This window comes from Podarcis tiliguerta (assembly GCF_965153285.1).
Source record: "Podarcis tiliguerta genome assembly, chromosome: 9".
Lineage (NCBI taxonomy): Eukaryota > Metazoa > Chordata > Lepidosauria > Squamata > Lacertidae > Podarcis > Podarcis tiliguerta.
This window is the reverse complement of record NC_139542.1, coordinates 58,371,252-58,389,130: the sequence shown is the minus strand read 5'-3', so window position 1 is coordinate 58,389,130 and position 17,879 is coordinate 58,371,252. Positions and strand designations below refer to the sequence as shown.

The window sequence follows — 17,879 nt, the reverse complement described above, 5'->3', positions numbered from 1 at the left end:
CACTGCCTCCCGCAGTTTGGTCAAACTCATGCTGGTAGCTTCGAGAACACTGTCCAACCATCTCGTCCTCTGTCGTCCCCTTCTTCTTGTGCCCTCTATCTTTCCCAACATCAGGGTCTTTTCCAGGGAGTCTTCTCTTCTCATGAGGTGGCCAAAGTATTGGAGCCTCAGCTTCACGATCTGTTCTTCCAGTGAGCACTCGGGGCTGATTTCCTTAAGAATGGATACGTTTGATCTTCTTGCAGTCCATGGGACTCTCAAGAGTCTCCTCCAGCACCATAATTCATACTAGATGACTATTAATAAAACAGTTATATGGGCCGAATGTAAGAGTTGTATTCAAAGTTGTTCATAGAGTGGTAGACCCATTGAAATTAATATAGGTGACTAGTAATCTAAGTGGGTCAACCCTAAGTATGACGTAACATCAGATGCAATCCTAAATGTGCATGCCCAAGGCCCTTTGCTTGAATTTATGTTTAACTTACTTAAGATATTTTTCTTCTACACTTCAATAGAAACAACAGCACAGGTTATTGCCCTGGGTGGATTACTTTGCTATATTTATTACACAGTATGCCAACTAAATACAACAAATTCCATTACTATGTATGGGCTGGTGGGTTTTTTTAAACAAAAAAGATTAATGTTGAATATTTGCAAGGCAGGACCCTTGAACCTTGTTGCAAATTTGGCCATGGAAATACCTTCCCTTTCTGTAAACGACAATGGTACCATCTACCTTACAGCACTGTAGCCCCCAGGATCCAGCCATTTCCACTAAGATTCCAAAAGTACATTATTGCATATGATGTAGTAATCTGCCCTCTTTACAGCAGTGTGCCATGTCTGTCCTCCTCCCACTTCTTACCGTCTTGCAGCAGCCAGGTGATCCTGCTACAGCATTGCAGTCTAGGCTTTGAGGGAAGATTGAGACATTTCTGTGCACATACATTGCTAATACATCATAAGGTATCATTTGGACGCGGGTGGTGCTGTAGTCTAAACCATTGAGCCTCTTGGGCTTGCCGATCAGAAGGTCGACAGTTCAAATCCCCGCAACAGGGTGAGCTCCCGTTGCTCTGTCCCAGCTCCTGCCAACCTAGCAGTTCGAAAGCACACCAGTGCAAGTAGATAAATAGGTACCACTGTGGCAGGAAGGTAAACAGCATTTCCATGTGTTCTGGTTTCCATTATGGTATTCTGTTGCGCCAGAAGTGATTTAGTCATGCTGGCCACATGACCCGGAAAGCTCTCTGTGGACAAATGCCGGCTCCCTTGGCCTGAAGCAAGATGAGCGCTGTAACCCCATAGTCACCTTTGACTGGACTTAACCGTCCAGGGGTCCTTTACCTTTTTACCTAATATGTAATAAACACACATGGATCCTAATTTATAAAGGTATTGCATTTTTAATATATAACTTCATAGAATGTACAGTGGTACCTCGGGTTAAGAACTTAATTCGTTCTGGAGGTTCATTCTTAACCTGAAACTGTTCTTAATCTGAAGTACCACTTTAGCTAATGGGACCTCCTGCTGCCGCCGCGCCGCTGGCACACGCTTTCTGTTCTCATCCTGAAGCAAAGTTCTTAACCCGAGGTACTATTTCTGGGTTAGCGGAGTCTGTAACCTGAAGCGTCTGTAACCTGAAGTGTTTGTAACCCAAGGTAGCACTGTATACAGTATTAAACAACCTATATTGTTGTGCAGCCTTTCCTTAAAACCTCTAGAAATACCTGAGGATGCTAAATTATACATTTGCATTTGTACTCATATTTTTGTGTAGAAAATGTGACAACCATAGTAATCAAGCACCATCTAGTGGCAAGCGTTCATAATGTCATTTACTCGGAATTAGTAATACGGTACTGTAAATCCTTATGTTACTAGAACACAAGCCATTTTCTAGTTTGATTACAAAAATTGTATAGTTTGATAATAAGTTAGGGGTAGCAGCATATGAAATGATCTTCAAGGGCTTAATTGCCACACACTAGGACCTACTCCCATTCTCTTGCTGTCAGATACCACCATTACAACATTGATTTTTCAGATTAAAAGGGTGAGTTGGAATGAATGTATTATAGACTTTGAAAATATTGTTGCTATAGAAGACATCAAAATTGTTACACACTTTTGTTCTAAGCTTAAAAATTAAACACAATACTCTGTGTGAGAGTGTGTCTATGTTGGGGAGTGGGGGGAGCCCTGGATTTTGGAGTTTTAAATATCAATCTCAGTAACCTATATATGTGTGTATATAGTATAAGTTACCTATAGTTATACTATCAATTCTAAAAGTGGAAATCAGTCTGTAAAGTGGGGCTATAAAGACCCTGGACCTGTTTTTGAACTCCAAAAGTCCATTTAAAATAATTAATATGTGACAATATCCCTGTGATTATACAGCAATCCCAATAAGTCCATTGGTTTTCTACTTTCTTTACCCCATTGACATGATATATAGCAGAATTATCATTGCTTTGCCTTGTAAACAAACAGATGACAACCCTAAACCTTAAATGAAATGTTACCAATGCAGGCAAGCAGGCATCTCTTCAACATAAACTAGATGTTTTCTTTATCTCTAGAAGAATTAATGGTTTCTTTCTTAAGAACTTTAGGGCTTCCTCTTTCCTCTTACCTCACTGGCCCCATTAGTGTTTTACCACGTCTATTTGCCTTGTTTCATGACAAATGAAGATCAAGATAGATCATGATTTTTAAATAATTGCCCAAGGAGAATGAGAGGGATATTCACAACCATCTGGCATTGAATATTTGACCAGACAAAACTTACATTACAAGACCTTTTGAGACATCTGGGGATAAAAAGTAGAAATTCAATTATTGGAGACACATAATTATATACAGATCACTTTCCCCTCATTTATAGTATTTCATGTCAGATAAGATGAATGGTAATGTTAAGCAGGTCTGTTTGACATTACAGATGGCAAAAACTTTTTCTAAGGAGGTTTCCCCTATTTATCATGAAAGTGTTTTCATTTTGTTCTCTGAAAAGCTAATGAGAGCTAAAGTTAATGTGAGCTTTATATGAGGCAAAAGATCATGAACATGTTTAGTTGTCAATTGGTGATGTATTATATGTTTCTAATGCTTTCCTGCAACCTTCTAAAATCTAGACCAATGTCTGAAAGTGGAATTTTATCTCATGTATTACAGGATGAAATCTATGTATTTATAGAAAAAATGTCATATATAAACAGGATCCAGCATAATTTTAATTATAATTTTGTAACACAATCCTAAACAGGAACTTCTTTGCTTGCAGAGACAGAGGATCTGTGATATGCATCCAATGTTTCTGAGTTTGTCAACTGCTTCCTTTAACCCTTTATGTTACCTGTAGCTCTTAAATGTGACACAATCGTTTTATGGGTTTGGGGGGTCAGTCTGGATGACACTCAAGGGTTCCTTCCAGATATATGATCCTGTAGAGGGGATGGTAAGCTCTATAGGAGGACACCAGCCAAACCAGTTTCCTTTGTTAAAGCAATAGAATAACCTTAGCCAGCCAGTTAAGTATTTCCATTAACATTAGAAAGAGGCTGCCCTGTTGCCGTAGAGTCAAATAGGAGTAACCCCTGCTCACCTAGTAGGAAGCTACCTCAACTTGAAAGGTAGAAGAATATTAGCCAGTGTTATGTGTGTGAGGTTGGGCTGCTGCTAGAAGCTGGAGACAGAGAGGTGTGTCTGCTCTGTGCTGTACCCAAAGCTGAGTTTGGGACTTCCCTGGAAACTTAAAGGGGAAGCAAGATCAGCTGGAGTGTAGTTGCTGTGAACCCCTTCATCCTATGCTCAGGTCGTATATATGTATAAAGAAAGACATATATCCTAAAGGTAGCACAGTCTCCACTGAACTTCATTCCAAGGAAACCAAACACAGGGTAAACGCAGGAACCCCTGGAGTCTCTCACTGGTCTGAGATTGGGATGCACAAATCAATATACAGTGGTACCTTGGTTGTCAAACTTAATCCGTTCAGGGAGTCCGTTTGACTTCCAGAACTGTTCAAAAACCAAGGCGCAGCTTCCAGTTGGCTGCAGGAGCTTCCTGCACTCAATCGGAAGCTACAGAAGCTGCGTCAGATGTTCGCCTTCCCAAAAATATTAGGAAATCGGAACAGTCACTTCCGTGTTTGCTGCGTTCGGGAGCTAAGCCGTTCAACAACCAAGGTACCACTCTAAATGACTATCGAGCCTGTTGTCCTGGCAAGTACTACACTTCTGTCACTAGAGGTCAGATTATACATAGTTATGCATACTTGAAACTCTACACAGAAAAAAATAATCCTCAATATGAAACCATTTGTGTGTGTTAACTAACTCTGAAAGTATCACAAAGTTTCCTAAATTTATTCATGAATTTAAGCTCCCAGGATGGAGAGAAGTATTTGACAAGGATATAGTGGCATAGTAGCATCACTTCCAGTTTTCCTTTGGCAGTCTTGTGACATACTGTTGAACCATGTCTAGATTATTGTTAAATTCCCCAGTGGTGAGAGATTTCCGAGAGTGACAGTGGGTTTGGTTGCTGTAGAATGAAGGCCACTGGAGATGGTTGTGTCCTTCCGATGGCTGAGTTCAAATAATGTGGGCTAGCTTCTGCTAAGTTTTTTTTTTTTAAGCTTATGAAATTATTATAGACACCTTGCTGAATGTGTACTTTCACCCTAATAGATGTGATATGCACATGTGATTCCATACAGATTTGGGTACTGTAAAGTGCTTTATGTGGGCATGCCTTTAAAAGAGTGTTAGGAAAGTTCATCTGGTTCTAGGCTGAGAATCTGAAGAAGGAAGAAATGATTGTATCTCACCAATTCTTTAGTAATGCCATTGGCTTCCACTTTGTTTCCAGTAAAATGTTAGTTCTGAGCTATAAGCAATCCTCAATTTCCCACCACTGATAGTAAGGAGTTGCAGCTTGGACCACTATTCTTGCTTCTCCAGACCCCCATCTCATGCTTGGCCCTTGTTCTAAGGCAGGTGTAGGGAACTTTTAGCCCTCCCGTCATCCCTGGCCCAGTGGCCATACTGGCTGGAGCTGACAGCAGTTGTACTTCAACATCTGGAGGAACAAAGCTGAAGTTAGTAGTACCTTTTAGGCTCTGGATGAACTCATTTTTAGTAGGCTAGATATTTAATGGCTGTTTAACTGGATTAGCCAGTCTCTTTAATTGGATTACTCTTTTTAGTCTTAATGATTTTAACTACTGTTATGTTTCTTTGGTTCTTATTTGATGGTTTTATTAAGTCATATAATCATTTTAATTATATTAAAAGCAGCCTTGATTGGCTTTGTTGAATAGCAAGGTATAAATATTTTAAATGAAATCACTGATAATGAAAGCGTTGAAGAGTGTCTGAGAAGAAGAAAATGTTAGGTTAATTTTTTAATATAGTTTGGAGAGGGGAAGATCTAATTATTATTATTAATAATAAAAAATATTAAATTGTTCACGTAGCCAGACAAGTACCATGATGGTCCTAAGTATGGGTTCTTAGTATAAGAAATAAAGCTGCTCTGTTCCAGAGGGCAAATGGATGGGAATCCCATCCATAGTTAGAAGAACAAAAGTCAGAACTTCTGTGTGTATACACACGCGTGTGTGAGAGAGAGAGTGCGCGCACACACTGGGCTAGAAGCAGGCTGCAGGGAAAAGCCTGAGAAGGAAAGACATGCTTGAATCCAAGGCTGTAGCTATGGGAGAATACCTTCTGGGCTGTTAATGCTGTGAGCCCCTCCACAGACTCAGGTTGTATATATGTGTAAAAAAGCCATATATCATAAGACTACCACTGTCTTTGTGGTCCCTCATTCTGAGCGCCTGGCAGCTTGCACCTCTTTAATGAAATCCAATCCTTCATACACAGTTCCCCATCTAGAATTGTAGCACAGAAAGGATCACAGAATGCAGTACAGACAGAATCTTTTGTGAAATTATAAAGAATGTGGCTAAATACTGACCTCAACACACCTAAATTTACTTCTTGGCTCTGAAATGATGGAATACAGCTGATGTGGGAAAGAGAATATAACATTCTGTTTACTAGGATTTATGAACATGTTCTGTTGTTGTTCAACACGATGGGAACAAAAGCATTGTATTCCTGTGATTGTACACATCTTAAAATGCTATGCCAAAATGATCAAGAAAGCCAAACCCTTGGTGGAAGAATCAAAGGCAGAGCTTGCTTTTATTTTTAGTGAAGAATGTTGCCATATTTTCCTTACAAGATTTCCCAGCAGAAACAATGTGGGTTGGCTGGCAGGAATTAGGTGTTTCCTCTGGGTTAGGTTCCTACTATTGTTAATGAGTGAACTGTTAATGGAATGATCCATTTCTTGTCATGCTACAGATATCTGCTACCAAACACATGCCTGTGTTTAAAAACACAAGGACAGGACTGTTCTTTACAGACTTCTTTATTTCTCATAACATTGTAGCATGAAGACGCAAGAGCCATCCATACATTTCTCAATAAAGTTCTTGTTAGCTTATTAAAGCTTTTACAGGGTTCCAAGTATAGAAATATTTTCCCATTTAAAAGCTCTCTCTCTCCTTCCCTGCAAGTTTTGTGCGCATGTGTGCGTGTCCTAGCAGCAGGGTTAAATTATACTCATAATTTCCACTTATGTAAGAGTGAATACCAAAATTCCAATGCCTTTCAATTTATTGCTCAGAACACTGAAAGGCAGGAACATATTTACTGGCAACAAAAAACCTACAGACCGCATCTCTATGGCTCTCCATATGTTGCTAGACTACAGCTCCCATCATTCCTGAGCAGCGGTTATGCTGGGAAGCATAGAAATTAGGCAGTAAGGCCTTGTTTTGAGCAAGTCCAGCTATGAAGTAAGCTGGCTCTGCTTTCTTCAGAAGAAACAGGCAACAACTTGGGAAGTAAGTTAAAATATATATAATTTTCGTACTTATATTCATGCATTGATTCACAACCATGGCAGCAGCAAATCTATGCAGACAAAATACTTACATTTACAATCTAACCAGCTTCAGGCTGGTGATGGGTTTCTCTGAAGCATGGGAAAACCAGCCCCTCAGCTGAATCTGACTCAGCAGCTGCAGTCCCTGGTTTGGTGGGTTCAGTTCAAGGGTGTCAAGGAGACTCAGTGTGTTCCTTGTTTTGGTGTTGGGGTCCAGCCCAGTGCCTTTACAATCTGCATTCTTGGACCTCCTGACTCAGCTGGCCCTTTGCTCACTTTGTCAGTATTCAGGTTACCCAGGAAAGGGTTCCCAAAGGTTTATGGGCTTCCACCCTGCCCTCTCCCAGGGCCTATTTTGACACCTCAATTGTAGGGAAATGGTTAGGGCATGGGCGGAAGTTTGATACAGGGTCAAGCAAGACGCTGCTTGGAGCATGGACAGCGCGTGAACAGCTAATGCTATTTCAGTGATTGGTCCACGTAACATAGTCTGAGAGTGGCGTGACGCCCGGGTATGATACTGTACTGTCTTTTGTCTGCTAGCTGATACAATGTTGTATGCCTTTGCTGTACACAATAAATGCGGGCATCAGCTTTTGAGGCTGAGAGATCCCTTCAATCCATCTTGGTGTGAGACTGTTTCATTGCGAATGATGAGCTGGACCTCGTCACTCAATGGCCCGTGTTTATTGTGCCCACTTTTCAATTATAGTGAGCGATCTATCCAGTATAGGGTGAGAAATGCCATATATTAATGCTTATCCTCAAAGGAATATGCCACCACAACCATGAAAGCACAAAAGTCTGCTCTGATGTGAGCAAAATTACGCCATAGCTTAAGTGGTACCGACTACCACATTTGGGGACTATTGAATCACAATCCTAGGATCAAGGATGAACTATAAATAGGCGGCCGTTGCTTGAGGAGGTGAAAATCTAATGGAAAGGGTTATGAGTTTGGACTGTTCCAGAAAATGGGCCAAATGATGGTTCAGATAGGCCAGCTTGTGTGAGTTGCATCCTCTTCCTCTTCCATCTTTTCAGGCCCAAGACCACACAATTTGAAGCAGCTTTCCTCCACATCTTACCCTACACCCACACCAGAGGTACCAACTTGAAAAACATGGGGTGGAGGGGTAGGCAAGCCCTGCCCCACATAATCGATCACATGACACGCTACACACACACACACACAAAATAATTAAATGACAATGCCCATCAACTTTGGGGAGGGGTTCTAGTCCCCTCAAATATTTTATTGGGGGAGCACGAAAGGACCTCGGGCCCCTAGCAGTCGGCTCCTATGACCCGCACCATCCGCACGCGCGAAACGCTCTTTGCGCGGAGCACCTCCAGGAGGCGCCATGACTGCGCCGGCGGGAAACCCAAGCGCTCGCTTTCGGCAACCTGCAAGCGCGGCGAGCGAAGACCTCGTAGCCGCCGCCGCTTCCTTTTTCCTACGCTTCAAGAAACCTCCTTCTTCTTCCTCCTCCTCCTCCTCCAGCTGCTCGGACGGCGTGTGCAAGGGAGAGGGCGAGGGGAAGGGAGGGAAGCGGCTGCCCGCTTCGGTGAGCTGAGGGGGACGGACACGGCGGAGCTCCCTCGCCCACGCCCGCCTTCCACCTCTCTCAGGAGCCGCACTTTCGGCTCCCCATCGCGGGCGCCGGCCGGAGCCATCTTCGGGTAAGAGCAGCTCGACGGCGCTCGGCTCCTCCCCTTTCGCAACTGCTTCTTAGCGCTGCAAGTCGGCGAGGAGACCGGTCGGCTTCGGGTTGTCGCCTCGGACCGACGTCGGGCAGCGGCTCTGTAAGTGGGAAGTCTTCACCTGTTATTTCAGGTCCTCCTTTTTTTAAGTGTGTGTTAAATAAGTACCAGCAGAACAGTGTTTCCTAAACTTGGGTCTCCAGATTTTTTTTGGGGGGGGGGAGAGAAGGGAACACTACTACAATCCCCATGATCCCTAACCCTTGGTTATGCTAGCTAGGGATGATGGGAGTTGTAGTCCAAAAAAAACCCCAGCGGGAGATCCGAGTTCGGGGAAACCCTGGACTTAGAGGGAAGTTCTGCTGATCAGAGGAAGGAAAACTCTAAGGAGATCAGTCATATCCCCTATTTTCATCCTCACTATCTGTGTCGCTCAAGATCCTCCCTCTTCGCCTGAGAGAGATTGAATTCACAAGTTACGTGCCTGACTCGGCTTGCGAAACGAGAGCGGGATAGTGAAGTAACTGCGGGCGCAACCTTGGGGATAGTAGGACGTTCTGCTCCTCCGCTCGCGTTTATTATCCCCGTGGCTCCGATGCAGAAATTCGGTGGCATTTAATATCCGGCCTGGGGTTCATTCGAGGTCTGGGCTGTGTGGAAGGGCAGCAGGGCGCAGGAGTGGTGAGGATGTTTGACAAAGGGCTGAGGAGGGTTCAGTTCCCTAGCTGGCTAGGAAGCTCAATGGGTCATTCGCAAGCTCTTGGCCCAAACCTGTCTCACAGGATTGTTGTGAAGATAAAAGGGAAACAATCAATGACAGGAATGGGACCTCCAAATGTTCGCTGGACTCCCGAAGTCCCACCATTCCCAGCCAGTATGGTGAATGATCAGGGGTGATGTGAGTTAGCATTGTCGTTTCAGCCCCAGGTTGCAAATTATTTCCAGGCATTTTTGGAGTTTTAAGCAAGGCAAGGGGGCTAGTGCGTTGTTTTTTTCTGGGAGTACTCAAGGGTTTGCAGTACCAGCACCTTTCCAACCCCCCCCCCCATTGTTAAAAGAGTGGCACTTAACTATAACAACTTCATGGTGAGTACCAATACCTTTTAAAAAAAGAAAGCACTGCAAGTGGCTCTTTACAAACCTGATGCAACCACATTTTGGGACTTTGTGTGTGTGTGTTTAGGTCTTCTATACATTCCTGACATGGCTGCCCCGGCTTTCCAGCTCAACTAGGGAAGCTATACAGTGGTACCTTGGGTACTTAATTCGTTCCGGAGGTCTGTTCTTAACCTGAAACTGTTCTTAACCTGAAGCAACAGTTTAGCTCATGGGGCCTCCCACTGCCACTGCGCTGCCGCTGCACGATTTCTGTTCTCATCCTGAAGCAAAGTTCTTAAACTGAGGTACTATTTCTGGGTTAGTGGAGTCTGTAACCTGAAGAGTATGTAACCTGAGGTACTACTGTACTTTGCTGCCACAATATTCTGGGAGGGGCTTTCATATGAGAGCTCAAGACGGACATTATACATGATATGGAGAAAGCAGTGTTAGAAACTGAGATATGAAAACCAGGAGCTAAATGGCACCTTAAAACCTAGGTTATTCGTGTCGCAACGGAATGTCTAGGCACGCTTTTTTTAATAACCAGCTACAAAGCTGAAAATGAATGAACTGCAGCTAAAATCTTATATTCATTTTTCACGTGGTTTAGTCCTCATCTGAAAACTGCAAAAACAAAGCCATACTTCCCCTGCCCACCCCCTAATATTCTTATGAGGGTCCCTTCTTCAGTCCTCAGACAGTGGCTGAAAGTGGGGAGGCAGAAAAAACTCCTCCTTTTTTCCCCTAGCAGTGGCAGTTTTAATCTGAAATCTTAGGCACAGTACTGCTCCCAGAGCTCAAAAACTGCTCGCATTAATGAAATTCCCTGTCTAGAACGGGCCTAGAACCATGGGAGTTTCGAATGCTGGGAGAAAGTAAAGAGAGAGATTTTCCCCTTCTTTCATAATGCTGGAACGCAGGACTACCCAATCAAGCTGAATGTTAGAAGATTCAAAACAAGCAAATGAAAGTACAGTGCAAAGTTAAAACTGTAAAATTCACTCCCACCAACTTGATTAGCTTTAGAAAAGGATTATACAACTTCGTGGAGGATAAGCCTACCAGTGGTGACTAGCCACAACAGTTATACAGTAGTACCTCGGGTTACACACGCTTCAGGTTACAGACTCTGCTAACCTAGAAATATTACCTCGGGTTAAGAACTTTGCTTCAGGATAAGAACAGAAATCGTGCTCTGGCGGGGCGGCGGCAGCAGGAGGCCCCATTAGCTAAAGTGAAGCTTCAGGTTAAGAACAGTTTCAGGTTAAGAACAGACCTCCATAACGAATTAAGTTCTTAACCCGAGGTACCACTGTATTATGTTTCCATGAGATGTCTAAATGACCTGATTCAGTATAAGTCAGCTTTCTTTGCACTGTTGGAGGCACTATGCTTCTGCATGCCAGTTTATGGGAACCACAAGTTGGGAGAATACAGTGCCAGTGTTATCCTTCCATCCGAAACTGGTTTTTTGCCACATGGCATATTATGGCCCATCCTTTCACTTTCTGCCATATTAAAGTGGCAGCAGCTGCTGCAGGAAGAGGTGTTGAAAAGGCCATTTTGACTTCTCTGGAAAAGTTGTGACGATGTGTTTCAATAAAATATTAAAGGCTGCAATTTAAAGAAGCAATATGCATTCACAGGAAAACTGCAAATACAACTGCAACTTTTACCACAGCAGTTTCCACTGCTGATGAGACAAGTTAACTTTAAAGGGCAGTTTGGCTTTTAGTAGTAGTAAGTGCTGACCTGACAGCGTCAAACACAGTTTCAGTTATCTTCACAGTACTCCTTCTGTGTGCAAATTGCCTCTATTGGTTGCTGTAAAAATGCTCTGACAATTTAGCTACTAACGGGTTTATATGTCACTAATAAGTTGCTAAAGCATTCTTTGACCAGTTTCATCTAAGAAACTGGCTTAATCTTTCTTGGCATACCAGCCCACACATTTCTTTGTCAATCATTTATGATCTACAAGGAAAAGGAAAATTACAAACTTTTTTAAAGCTAGCCCTAACCACTGAAAAGGGTGTCAAAAACAATCTCATGTATACTTTTTGTTTTAGAATTTACACAGTAGATCACTCTACTGGCGGCTAACATATTGAGGTTGAATCCTGACAAGACAGAAGTACTGTTTTTGGGGGACAGGAGGCGGGTGGGTGTAGAGGACTCCCTGGTCCTAAATGGGGTTACTATGCCCCTGAAGGACCAGGTGTGCAGCCTGGGAGTCATTTTGGACTCGCAGCTGTCCATGGAGGTGCAGGTCAATTCTGTGTCCAGGGCAGCTGTTTACCAGCTCCATCTGGTATGCAGGCTGAGACCCTGCGGACTGCCTCGCCAGAGTGGTGCATGCTCTAGTTATCTCTCGCTTGGACTACTGCAATGCGCTCTATGTGGGGCTACCTTTGAAGGTGACCCGGAAACTACAATGAATCCAGAATGCGGCAGCTAGACTGGTGACTGGGAGCAGCCGCCGAGACCACATAACACCGGTCTTGAAAGACCTACATTGGTTCCCAGTACGTTTCCGAGCACAATTCAAAGTGTTGGTGCTGACCTTTAAAGCCCTAAACGGCCTTGGTCCAGCATATCTGAAGGACCGTCTCCACCCCCATCGTTCTACCCAAACACTGAGGTCCAGTTCTGAGGGCCTTCTGGCGGTTCCCTCATTGCGAGAAGCCAAGTTACAGGGAACCAGGCAGAGGGCCTTCTTGGTAGTGGCACCTTCCCTATGGAATGCCCTCCCTCCAGATATCAAAGAGAACAATAACTACCAGACTTTTAGAAGACATCTGAAGGCAGTCCTGTTTAGGGAAGCTTTAAATGTTTGATGCATTACTGTATTTTAATACTTTGTTGGAAGCCTCCCAGAGTGGCTGGGTAAGTCCAGCCAGATGGGCGGGGTATAAAACTCCCCACATCTGTTTTAAAATTTCTTTTTAAGAATTACCATATTGGGATTTAAAAAGTGCTTATACATGATATACGCAGGCTTATTTGGGGCATTCTACAACACTGGAATTCATCTTGGAGTGAAAAAATAAACCATAAAATTGCCCATGTTTGTTTTTCTTGAAGAAATAGAGGGAGTTGTAGAGGGAATAGGTCTCCCTGTGATTGATGGGATTCTAAATCTCCCTAACAGAAAAGGTTGAAAGTCTGGGAGTTGTTTTTGCTTTTGTTCCAACCCTGCTCTTTGGTAAGTTGGTTGCCAGAGTAGCTAAAATGCTTTCTTTCTGCTCTGTTTGTTGCAATGCCTTGACCTTTCTTGAGTAGAGAGGAACTTGCAATACTAATCTATGCTTTCTTAACTTCCAAGCAATGCACTCTGTATGGGGCCATTCTTGAAAACAACTCAGAGGTTTTAGCTAGTGCAAAATGTTGCCACACAGCTCCTTACATATAGGGAACAGCACAGTCGTATACAGTCACTCTTGCTTTATCAGCACTAACTGGCACTATGGTTCAGTTCAAGTTGCTGCTGCTTAGCTATAAAACCTTTCATGGTTGGCATCCAGTAGATGGTTCCACTTGTCCCCTACTGCAACTTCAGTCCACCCATTAGCGATGCTGTTGCCTTTGATTCTACCTTCAAAATCTATGATTGTTCTCAGACTCTTCTCTGAGTCCTTAAAGGTAAAGGGACCCCTGACCATTAGGTCCAGTCGTGACCGACTCTGAGGTTGTGGCGCTCATCTCGCTTTATTGGCAGTGGGAGCAGGCGTACAGCTTCCGGGTCATGTGGCCAGCATGACTAAGCCGCTTCTGGTGAACCAGAGCAGCACATAGAAACGCCGTTTACCTTCCCGCCGGAGCGGTACCTATTTATCTACTTTCACTTTGATGCGTTTTCGAACTGCTAGGTGGGCAGGAGCTGGGACGGAGCAACAGGAGCTCACCCCGTTGGGGGGATTCGAACCGATGACCTTCTGATCAGCAAGTCTTAGGCTCTGTAGTTTAACCAACAGCACTACCCGCGTCTGAGTCCTTACTCCGAATGAAATGGAATTTGTTGTAGAGACTTTTACTCTGGGAAGGAAACTCAGGCAGGGGCAGATCAAGTGACAGTAATTTTTCTGTGCTGGCCTCACCACTATAGAGCTCTCTCCCCTGAGATATATAATCATTTTCTCAGTGCTTTTCTAAAAAACGTTTAGGGGTACTCTCATTTTGACTCAAGAAAATTACCATTTTATAGTTCAAATTGAGAAAAATAAAGACAGTAAATGGACAAAAGTACAAAGATTCACAAAATGTTTAGGGGTATGCATACCCTTGCATTCCCCCACCCCCCAGGAAAAAAGCACTGAGCTTCCTCCTTGGTAGTGTTTAAATGTAAAGGTAAAGTTACCCCTGACCATTAGGTCCAGCACTCATCTCGCTTTACTGGCCGAGGGAGCCGGCGTTTGTCCGCAGACAATTTCTGGGTCACGTGGCCAGCATGACTAAGCCGCTTCTGGCGAGCCAGAGCAGCACATGGAAACGGTGTTTACCTTCCCGCCGGAGCGGTACCTATTTATCTACTTGCACTTGACATGCTTTCGAACTGCTAGGTTGGCAGGAGCTGGGACCAAACAACAGGAACTCACCCCGTTGCAGGGATTCGAACTGCCTACCTTCTTATTGGCAAGCCCAAGGCTCTGTGGTTTAGGCCACACATGTATTTTTAGGCTTTATTTTAATGAGATAGCTTTATAAGCAGTAGACTCAGTAGTCCTAGCTGGCTGTGATATATTGATCTGAAATGTTTTAACTGCTGCTTCTGTAACTGTGATTATGTTGTTCACATATTGTATGGTTTTAAACTGATTGAATTTGTATAAGCCGCTGTTCTGAGCAGCACCTTTCTTTCCAAACTGGCCTGCCAGCAAGTTTTAATACCACAGATACTACTTCTTTCACATCTCTTTGGCCTCTGGATTGTTAGTTTCAGGACCAAAAAGTACATCTGCAGGATCATCTTTGGCCCAGAGGCCTCTATTTGCTGAGCCAAATTTAGGTTTTAGTTTCACATGACTACAGATGGAATTAAGAAAGTGCTGATTTAAGCCTCATGCGCAAAAAGGCCCCTTGTCCATTTTTTGGTGGTAAATCATGTAAATCTAGCTTCCAAACAAAACCATTTCAAAATTAAAGGCATAGTGTATGCTGCTACAGTGGTACCTTGGAAGTCAAATGAAATCCGTTCCAGAAATCCGTTTGACTTCCAAAACGTTCAGAAACCAAGGTGTGGCTTCCGATTGGCTGCAGGAAGCTCCTTCGGGAGCCAAAACATTGGACTCGCAAGGCGTTTGGGATCCAAGGTATGACTGTATCATTGCTGAATCTAATGCCATACAAGAAAATCCGCATTCTGCCAACCAAGTATGTAGTGACCAGTGTCGAAGTAGGATTTGGCTGCCACTGTAGTTTGCTTCTGTATGTGAAGGGGTGGGTGGGTGGGTATCTTATCCTTGGCTTCAGGTGCTAAAATGTGGGCCAACAGGGCCTGCCCAAGACATATCCCACCAGAGGCCACTGTCCCTGTGTCTCAGTCCAGCACTGCCCACTGCTTGCACCCTCCCTCCACCACAAAAGCAGATTTATAGTCCCATTGTCATCATGGTCGTTTCAAAATAAGAAGCCAACCTTTCACTTGAGTATTGCATATGGAGGGTGGGTAGGCAGCTACTGCAGGTGGTGGTCCAGAGCTGGAACATCATTAGTGAGCCATGCTGCAACTCAACCCCATGTTGCCAAGCCCAGACACTTTAAATATTTTCAAAACGTCATTTTGTATTCTACGAAAGGAGGGGAGGGAAACTTTTAAAGCCTGCTGCTGCCCTGCCACACTTCTGGAGTGGGAGAGAGTGTTGTTGTAGTCCATTAACACCTCCAAAACAAATGAGTGTAAGAAGAGTCTGCTGGGTCAGACCAATGATCTGTCTAGTCCAACATCTTGTTCCCCCCAGCGGCCTATGGGAAGCCTGCAAACGGAACACGAAGGCCAAGCCTCCCCCTGTTTTTCTCCCATCACAGCAGCTGGAGGTTGGATATAGCCATCATGTCTAAGAGTGATTGATAATTCATCCTCCATGAGTTTCTCAACTCCATCTTTAATGACTGCTAAACTTGTGGCAGCCAGTTCCATACCCTGTGTGAAGAAATACTTCTACCAGTCTGCCTTGAATCACCTGCGCAATGAATTTAATTAAATATCCAGAGTATTAGGTATTAAATATTTCTCTCTAGTCAGTTTCTTCAAGCTGTGTGTGATATTATAAACCTCTTAGCATATAACTACTTTTTTTACCTCCCCTGCTAAAAGTTCCAAAGGTGACTAGTTCTTCCTCATTTTGGTTGCCCTTTTCTGTACCTTTTGTGGTTCCACTACTAGAACTGTATGCAGTATTCCAAATGTGGCCATACCAAAGATTCATATAAAGATATTAAAATACTGGCAGTTTTATTCCTGATTCTCTTCCAAAAATGCCAGCAAGATAATCCCCTTTCCCTACAGGGCTCTACAACCCTTTCCTCACCTTTTCCCTGTTTTGTGTATTCATTCTTCCATCATTTAGTAACTTGCCACACAGATTGGGTAGTGAGTGATTTTTCTGCATAATACTGCTAGCTGTGTGAGGGTAAGGCTCTTGCTGGTGGTGCAGATCAAATTTAGCCCAAATGCTGCACAGTGGCCTTAAACAGGTGTGTGTGTGTGGGTGGGTGTGGGTGTACACACACACACACACACACACACACATATCTGGAAAGGCACATAGGTATGTAGGTATTTTGTGGATATTCTTATGATTCTGTAGTGTCTGAAGCATATGCCGTAACCAGAAAGGTTGAAATGCTAACATTTAGTTAACAAAAATCATATACAGTCATACCTCAGAAGTCGAACGCCTTGCGAGGCGAACATTTTGGCTCCCAAACGCCGCAAACCCAGAAGTGAGTGTTCTGGTTTGCGAACGTTCTTTGGAACCCGAATGTCTGACGGGGCTTCCGTTGCTTCTGATTGGCTGCAGGAGCTTCCTGCAGCCAATTGGAAGCCATGTCTTGGTTTCCGAATGTTTTGGAAGTCGAACGGACTTCTGAAACAGATTCCATTTGACTTCCGAGGTACGACTGTACTGCTTGATTGTAGTAACACCCCTAACTAAGCATTTACAAGAAATATTAAAATTGCCAATAAAAGCAACTAATTTTTTAAAAAATAATTAAAACAAACAGTAAAAGAAATTAAAATGCATCATCATTTACGTATATGGTTTGGCTAAACAAAAATGTTTTAAGCAGGCACCTTATTCTGGGGTTTTAATTTTGTGTTTTTCTTAGTTTTTGAGCTTTCAAAGGAGCACCATGCTTGGACTTGCGCATGATTAATATGCTGCTATCATTTGTTGATGCATTATTGTCTTGCCTATCAAAAAGAAAAAGAAATCCAAGCTGGCTATGTTGAATATTAGCACAAAACGTAAACAACATACCCAACTATACTCTAAGCTTGGAATGAAAGCTTTGGCTGGTTATTAATTTACAATCCATATGTAGTTTGTTGACTGGTTTGTTTCTACGTTCCTTCCCTTTCTGACTACTGCCTTTCTCATTCTTTTTCCTTCAACTCATCTCTTTGATTTTCTATTATTTGCATCTCTCTGGACCATCCCTTCTTCCATCTCTTTGTTCCTGTTTCCACCACCACCACCCTGGCACCTATCTACTGATTCATTAAAATTATATGCTTCCCTTCCTTTAAAAAGTTCGAGGTAAACTAATGTAACAGTAAGCTAAAATCAATGCACTAGAACAACATAATACACAAAGATACAATTCAGCCACTGAAAGAATTAGGCAATAGAAACAATTCTCACTGTTTTCATTATGGAGCAAGTTTAAAACAACAGTGATGCAGTACAGGAAATGAGAACCATTCATGGGCATCCTAAACAGGTAGCTTTAACAACCATTAAAGAGGGAGGAAGATGAGCTTCACTAATGGAGGGGATCCTAACTTTCGGTGTTTGCAGCTAATGAAGCTAGCCTGGCAAGATGCGAGAGGGAATTTTCAAAGAAACCCCCCCCCTCCAATATTTCTTACTTTCACA

The 17,879-nt window shown here is 43.2% G+C and overlaps 2 protein-coding genes across 6 annotated transcripts in view; both read left to right on the top strand.

The window, feature by feature from the left end:
• Positions 1–17,879, top strand: part of LOC310685618 (uncharacterized protein) — an 850,221-nt gene that overhangs the window by 462,471 nt on the left and 369,871 nt on the right. The gene's annotated exons all lie outside the window — the stretch shown is intronic.
• The window catches only part of TEC (tec protein tyrosine kinase), a 75,926-nt gene that overhangs the window by 7,514 nt on the left and 50,533 nt on the right, over positions 1–17,879 (top strand). The window contains exon 1 of one of the 4 annotated variants that reach the window (XM_083458221.1): positions 8,376–8,658. The exons of 2 other annotated variants lie outside the window; for them this stretch is intronic. The gene's annotated coding sequence lies outside the window, so the exon portion shown is untranslated. Of the gene's footprint in view, positions 1–8,375; positions 8,782–17,879 lie in introns of those variants that run through there. One more of the 4 variants, XM_083458218.1, reaches the window with a different exon arrangement.